General features: G+C 37.6%; 1 pseudogene; it reads right to left on the reverse strand.

The window, feature by feature from the left end:
- Positions 1-400: 400 nt before the first annotated feature.
- LOC101590364 lies at positions 401-699 on the reverse strand (annotated as a pseudogene).
- Between the last annotated feature and the right edge of the window lie 6,688 nt (positions 700-7,387).

The following is a 7,387-nucleotide window of genomic DNA, read 5'->3' on the forward strand; positions in this document are numbered from 1 at the left end:
ACAATTCTACTAAAAACATGGGAATAGAACTCATTTAAAATATCCAAGACATTAGATGCAGGACTGTAGTTCCAAATTGCCATTTAGTATGCTTTGTATTGCAGGATATAAAACTAACCCCCACCTATGGAATGTTAAGCTGACACCCAAGACAGTCAAAGCCTGCCATAATTCAATATCCCACTACTTCTGGTTGTACCAAAAAATAAACAACCAGAGGATGATTTCACCCTAAAAAAATCATTTACACTTAAAAAATGTGATGAGGTGGGATTCCCTCCTTTTAAAAAATGCTTCTAGGACTACTAAAAAACTTGCATTTACAAAATAGTTGATAAAAATATTCCTCTGGATTGTACAAGAAGGGAGGCCGGGAGCACTGACCAGACATGGTGTGCGATTAATCAGACTTGACTTCTTTCTCTTCTGCTTCATCAGAGGCGGCTGCACTCTCTTCGTTTTTAGTTTCTCAGGTAAATCCTCCTTGGTTTCTTGATCAGCCACTTCAGCCTGTTTTCTCTTGACTCCCCTTTTTCCTTTTGCTTGCATTTTTTTGTCCGAAGATTTAGCCTTTCCCGCTGCCTTTTTTGGATTCGTTTCCACTTGAGCTGGAACAGGGTTAGCCGACACCCTCGCGGATCTCCTCTTGGGCTCCTCCTTCGCCGGCCCTTCCCCCGAGCTCACCTTCCTCTTGGGCATCTTGGCGGTGGGCTGGGCGCGTGCGGAGGCTGCAGGTCGAGGCTCACCGGAGCCTCGCCGAGCTCTGCAGCTCCACCGCTGCCGTTCCTCCTGCCGCCAGAGCTGCTGGAACCCGCTGTTCATTAATTTTTAACGAGAAACCTTCATTATTATGAATTCTTTGACAAGACTTTGATTTTTTTTAAAAAAAAGATGACCATAATTAAGCTCTTCATAATGAACACAGCAATTTTTGAACAGTAAAATTTATGGAATGTTTCTCCTGTGGGAAGCTTAATTTTCTTAATAAGGAGAAACACAGGATCGATGACCAAGTTTTCATAATGCATGAGGGTATGTAGTTATGACTACAGTCACCTCTGCTTTCATTCATTCCTCTGTCCTGTTGATACCTAGCTTTTCTAGATCCTTACTAAGACCAGGACTGAATACATTAAAAAAGAAACTTTAAATACATTGTAGGAGGTTCGGTCACTAAGAACGTAGCATTTCTCCCCAAAGGCTTTCCCGTTATCATTAGCTTAATGGCTTCATTTATTGGTACAGTTTAAATTCCTTTATTGTAGTGTCAATTTCCTTTATTGCGGTGTCTCTCATAATTTTTTAAAGACTTATTTATTTATTTTACAAGTCTTTATCAAGTGAATTGTTATAAATACAGATAAACAGTTAGGCTAACAGGCCAAAAAGATGTGAAACCCATAAAACAGTTATACTAAATCAAGGCACACTTATAGGTACATTAACTTTTTTTTTTTTTGCTTTTCCTTATGTCTTTTATTTTTAATTTTATTTATATATCAAATTTGTCATGTAAGAGAAGCAGTGCAATATTGAAATGTGTTTGAGTTACTCATTTAACATTATGGTCTCAGGGACATCTATTTTCCTACAATGACACCACTTTATTCTTCTTTGTGTCAGAGTAGTACTCCATTGTGTATGAGTACCATATTTTCTTTATCCAGTCATCTCATGATAGACATGTAGTACTTTTCCAAGATTTAGCTATTATAAATTGTGCTGTTATAAACATGGATAAGTATACATCATTGTGATATGATAACTTTAAATATTTTAGAAAGATATTTAGAAAGAAAAACAGGGTCAAATGGACTTTCTGGTTTCAGAAATTTTATGAGGAAAATTTATGAGTTTTATGAGGAATCTCCATACTGGTTTCCATAGTGGCTGTAGCAGTCTGCACGCCCACCAACAATAAAGAAGGTCTCCTTCTTGCCCACCGCCTCAGCAGGATTTGATATTGGTTGATTTCTTGGTGACTGCCATTCTTTCTGGAGTCAGATGAACATTCATACTGTTTTAATTTGCATTTCTCAAATGCCTATTGCTATTGAATATGTTTTCATGTACTAATTGGTATTTGTATTTCTTCATATGAGAAATATCAACTTGTTTCAGATGTTCTTTTTTAGATGGAGGGGTCTAACTTTTTTGAGCTCTTTATATACTGTCCATATTAGTTCTTTGCCCATGGAACAGCTGGCAAACATTTTTCCTCATTCTGTAGGTTGTGTCTTCATTTTCTTTTTTAGTTTGGTATGCAAAAACTTTAATTTTATGTGACCCCATCTGTGGATTCTTGGTATTAATTCTTGCTCAAAAAGGGGCCTTTTCATAAGTCATTTCCTTTACATAAGTTTTCAAGAGTTTTACCTATTTTGACCTCCAGAAGATTATTTCTGTTTTAATATTCAGATTGTTTTATCCATTTTTTTTACTGCAGTTTAGTGCATAATAGGAGATAGGAGACTAGGTTTGATCTTTGGCCTGTGGAAAGTCAGTTTTTTCAGCACTATTTATTAAATTAGCTAATTTTCTCCAGTGAAATGATTTGGCCCCTTTGTCAAAGGTAAGATGGCAGAGTTTTCTGCATCCACTATTCTCTTCCATTGATCCACAAGTCCATTTCCCCCTCCATACCATGCTGTTTTGATTGCTGTAGCTTTGTAGTGTAAAGCCCAAGATTATGACGTCCTACCTTGTCCACGTTACCCAAAATTGCTTTAGCTCTTCTAGGTCTCTTCCAGTTACATATGAACTTTAGGATTGCTTTTGTCAAGTTCTAAATTTTTATAACTGTTAGAAATATGGTTATATGAGTTGTACCTATTCAGAAACAGGGTGTTTTTCAATTTTATGATGTTCTTTATGATATCATTTGTGGGAGTACTGTAGTTTTCATTCTTGAGTTCTTTCACTTCCTTGGTCAGGTTAATTTATAAAACCATCGTTTTTCTTGATGCTATTGTGAGAGATGCTGTTTCCTTAATTTCTTTCTTGGTGAGTTTATTATTGGTTTACAGGAATGCTATTGATTTCTGAGTGTTGAGTTTATATCCTTCTATGCTACTGAATTTTTAAAATTCACTTTAACAAGAAAAAAAGATAAAATAGCAATGAAAGAGTTTCAGAACAGGTTAGTAGGACAGTTACAATAGCTAACACATTGCATATTGTTGTCTTCATAGTAGTTATTCAGAGAACAAAGTACAGACCTTTATTCCCATTGAACTAAGAGAAAGTAGTTGTATATCTAGCCTAACTACCTTGTATATACATATTTTCACAACAAAATGGTCCTTCATGTATATCTCCTTTTTTGTTTTGTTTTGTCAGAGATAGATGTTCCATTGCTGTTTGAGAAGCTGTATTTGGAGAAATTATTAAAGGATCTTTTCCTATTTGATGCCTATTCAAGTAGGTACTTGAATACAGCAAAATAACCCAATATAGTCTGATAGTCCATAATAGTAGTGAATTATTATGTGCTACTGAATTTTGATTATCAATTCTAGTCTGTTGAAGTTTTGGAGGCCTTTAGAAGACTGTGTCATCTGCAAATAACAACAATTGAGCTTCTTTTTTTTCCTATCCATATCCTTTATATTTCTCTCACTTATCTAAGTGTTCTGGATAATGTTTCAAGAACTACATTCAACAGTAGTGGTGAATGTTGACATCTTCATTCTGTTCCTGATTTTAGAGGAAAAGTTTTCAACTTTTCCCAATTTTACATGACATTAGCCATTGGTTTGTCATAGTTGGCTTTTATCAGACTGAGGGAAATATTTTCCATACCTATTTTCTTTCTTTTTTTTTATAAATCATGAATGAATGCTAGATTTTGTCAAATACTTTTTCTGCCTCTGTTCAGATGATCATGTGATTTGCCTTTGTTTCTCTTTATAGTGTATGAACCAATGTTTTACTAGAGAAACAGATATAACACAAAATACACAAGTGTTTAAGAAATTATAAGATCTGCCTACCATGATCAGCTACAGAGTTGGACAAAGAAGCATATCGAGGGTGTCTGCATGCTGGAGACTGAGGGTTTCAGTGCAAAGGCTGTAGCTCACTGCAGTGTTCCATCAAGTCTGTATCAGAAAGGCAAAGGGTCTGCAACAGAAATCTGGAGTCTGTGCCAGAAGGCTGAAAGAGCTGAGGTGGAAACTGAAGAGTCTGCACTGAAAGCCAGGATACTATGTCCAAACTGAAGGTGAAGACTGAAGGTCTTGTGCACAACAGAAGCAAGTCTGTGCTTCCTCATTTCCCCTTTATACTGTCTAGGCACTGAGCCACAACAGGGTGGGTCCTCTATTCCCTAGGATGTAGAGCTGCTGAGTCAATTTAGTTAAGTTTCTAAACTACTCAAATTGACACAGTCAATCAACCACTACAATCCACCCTTCTCAACTTGGCAACCAGACCAATTTTTCTAAACCCATCTCCATATACAAAGACACACTCATAAATACACCTAACATGTTATAACTATCCTGTGTGCAAACAGAGATGCACTAATTCCCTCTCCAGAATAGAAGGTAAGTTTTGTTTGGTAAGTTCTCTTATGTTTACTTTTATCATTTCATAACTTGAACATTATAGGTTTAACAATCCTTCAGAACCAATATTAACTCTATCAACATTATATTACATTAGAAACATGTAAGAAGAGAAATAATACAATTACAGTCCTCTTTTCTGTAGCTGATCATGAGGTCCTAGTGTTGCAGGCAGCTGAGTTAGAAATATTGTAGACTGTCAGACAGGGACCCAATAGGGATGACAAAATGCCTCACAACTGTGTGTATGAGAGAGAGACAGGCATCTCCACTGTGCACTGACCTCAAGACAAAAGATCAAACAAATGCAGGCACATACCTCCCTAGCATTAGCCATCTGGGACTGATATTCTAAATAGGCATCAATCACCTTGAAAAAGTAAGGAAGAGTCCCTAACTCAACCCCCTACAGGAAAAGCCCCTGCTCTGTATTCATGTCTGCTTGCTACTTGACTTGCTTCCCAGTTTGATCCCAATTTAATCAATTTTAACTAAGCAATTATGCTTGTAATGTTATTGGTTGACCATAGTTTTGTGTGAGTTCCATGTTTTCTACCTTAGATCTGCTTTGTCTTGTGGTTTTGCTCTATAAAAATCACTAGAAAAGGCAGACTCCTTGGTAAATTATTTGGGTCTCCTTGTATCCCTTTCTTTGACAGAAGCTTTCTTTCCCCCAAGAAATATATTGTGCTCCTAACTTCTTTTGTTTCTAAAATTCATTCTATAGTTATTTATCTATTTATCTATTTATTTATGTGTTTAGTACAAGGTCTCACTCAATCGATTGGACTCAGTGATCATCCTGTCTTCAGTCTCTCAAGTGCTGGAATTACAGGAGTATACCACCACACCTAGTCTCACTCCCTGGCTCAGGGTGTCCCTGGGGGTGGGGCCTGCACTCACCCCAGTGTTAGAACTCAGTCTCTACATCTGCCTAAGCAGGTACTTTAACTTGCTGAGCTATTTGACTGGTTCAATTTCCCTTTTGGTATTCTGGGTCAATTACCCCTGACAACACTGTGATTCCCTTTTTAGCTTGTTTCCTCAGAGGCATGAAGAGACCAAAATGACCAGGGGGAAGTCTTAACTTCCAGTTCAGTGATATTATCTGGTACATGCCTATTCCTTTCTGGAATTAAGATCACTAAGCCTGCAGAACATGACATTGTAGGAACAGGAAACAAAAATTTTGCTATTATGTCACTGGGGATAATGATCAAAGAAAAATCTCCAACCCCTATGGAAGAGGAAAGCAGCAAAGTGAAGAAGATGAAGGAAAAGGAGAAGGAGAAGGAGAAGGAGAAAGAAGAGAAGGAGAAGGAGAAGGAGGAGGAGGGGGAGGGAGAGGAGAAGGAGAAGGAGAAGGAGAAGGAGAAGGAGAAGGAGAAGGAGAAGGAGAAGGAGAAGAAGAAGAAGAAAGAAGAAGAAGAAGAAGAAGAAGAAGAAGAAGAAGAAGAAGAAGAAGAAGAAGAAGAAGAAGAAGAAGAAGAAGTCGCCATCCCATTCACAAGAGCATTTGATTATCTGTGGGGGGAATTGGAGTGGAATCACCAGCAACTGGACTGCACAGGGAGTTGTGTAGACTCTAGCACTCTATGGCACAGCAGTTAAGCTGGCATTGAAGCCACTGCCCTCCCTTGTAGCACTTACACCAGTGCTTGCAGAAGGCTTCAGATGCCTGCCCACAGTTTGAACAGAGCAAAAGGGTATCAGTACTCCAGCAGGAGGCACACACAATGTAAACAAGCTGCAGACCTCTTAGAGTGAGGACCCAGGTACATGCTGATTGTTGACATCTCCTGGGCTTCCTGGCAAGGTGGTTCCATGTGAGTCGCATGTGCATTCTCTTGTGGGAATTTTATTTTTCTTTTACAGGAAGCCTGTTTATTTCTTCCCACCTGTAATCTCTGTTCTCCTTTCTGGAAAAACTGCCTTCATTATAAGATCAGCCAAGCTAAAAGTTCCTTTCTTTTAAAAATAATTTTATTGAGAAACAAATAACAATGAGACAGTTTCAAAACCAAATAGAAGGACAATTTCAATTCACTGAATTAAGAGAAAGTAGCTGTATATCTATTCTAACTATTTTGAATATGCAGATACAAAATGGTCCTTCATTTGTATCCCCCTTTTCTGTTTAGTTTTGTCAGAGAAAGGTATTCCGTTATCATTTAAATATTGTAGGTGCATGAATTCAGCAAAATGTTCTAATATAGTCCAGTAGTCCATAATAGTAGTGGGTTTTCCATAAGGCCAGCTATGTCAGAAGTTGTTGACTTGAGACTTTTATAGCACAACATATTACTATGGCTTTACTTTTTATACTTTGCTTTTATACTTTTCTGCTGGACAGTTAAGACCAAGATAAACAAGACCGATATAACAAGAAATGTAACTTTTGTATCTGACAAAGTCAGTCAAATCCCCTCAGGATTTAGCCTGAAACCCTGTATCACAGTTTGTAGATCCTTTGCTAGTGTCAGCCATGTGGATGAATCAAGGCCATTGCTTGACCAATTTGCTTTCTGTGAAAGCTGAGAGAATGTTTTCTCTCCATGTGACTCTCTTTAGGCACACTCTACATCATTGATCACTTTCCTCTGTGGCCCCATAATCTCTTTGATCAGAAAATTTGGGACACAATTGTGTTACATGATGTTACAGTACAGGTTTTCCTATGTCCTGAGTCCTCACTGACCTTGAAAGGTTAGGGTTAAAATGTTGGCTGTCCTTGCAGCCCTTTTTTTCTTTAATTTTTGGTTTGCAAACTTAAGTTGTTAACTTTCCAGAAGAGAAGCTTATTATTGTTATTATTATTA

This window comes from Octodon degus, unplaced genomic scaffold (genome assembly GCF_000260255.1).
Source record: "Octodon degus isolate 3935 unplaced genomic scaffold, OctDeg1.0 scaffold00095, whole genome shotgun sequence".
Taxonomy (NCBI): Eukaryota; Metazoa; Chordata; class Mammalia; order Rodentia; family Octodontidae; genus Octodon; species Octodon degus.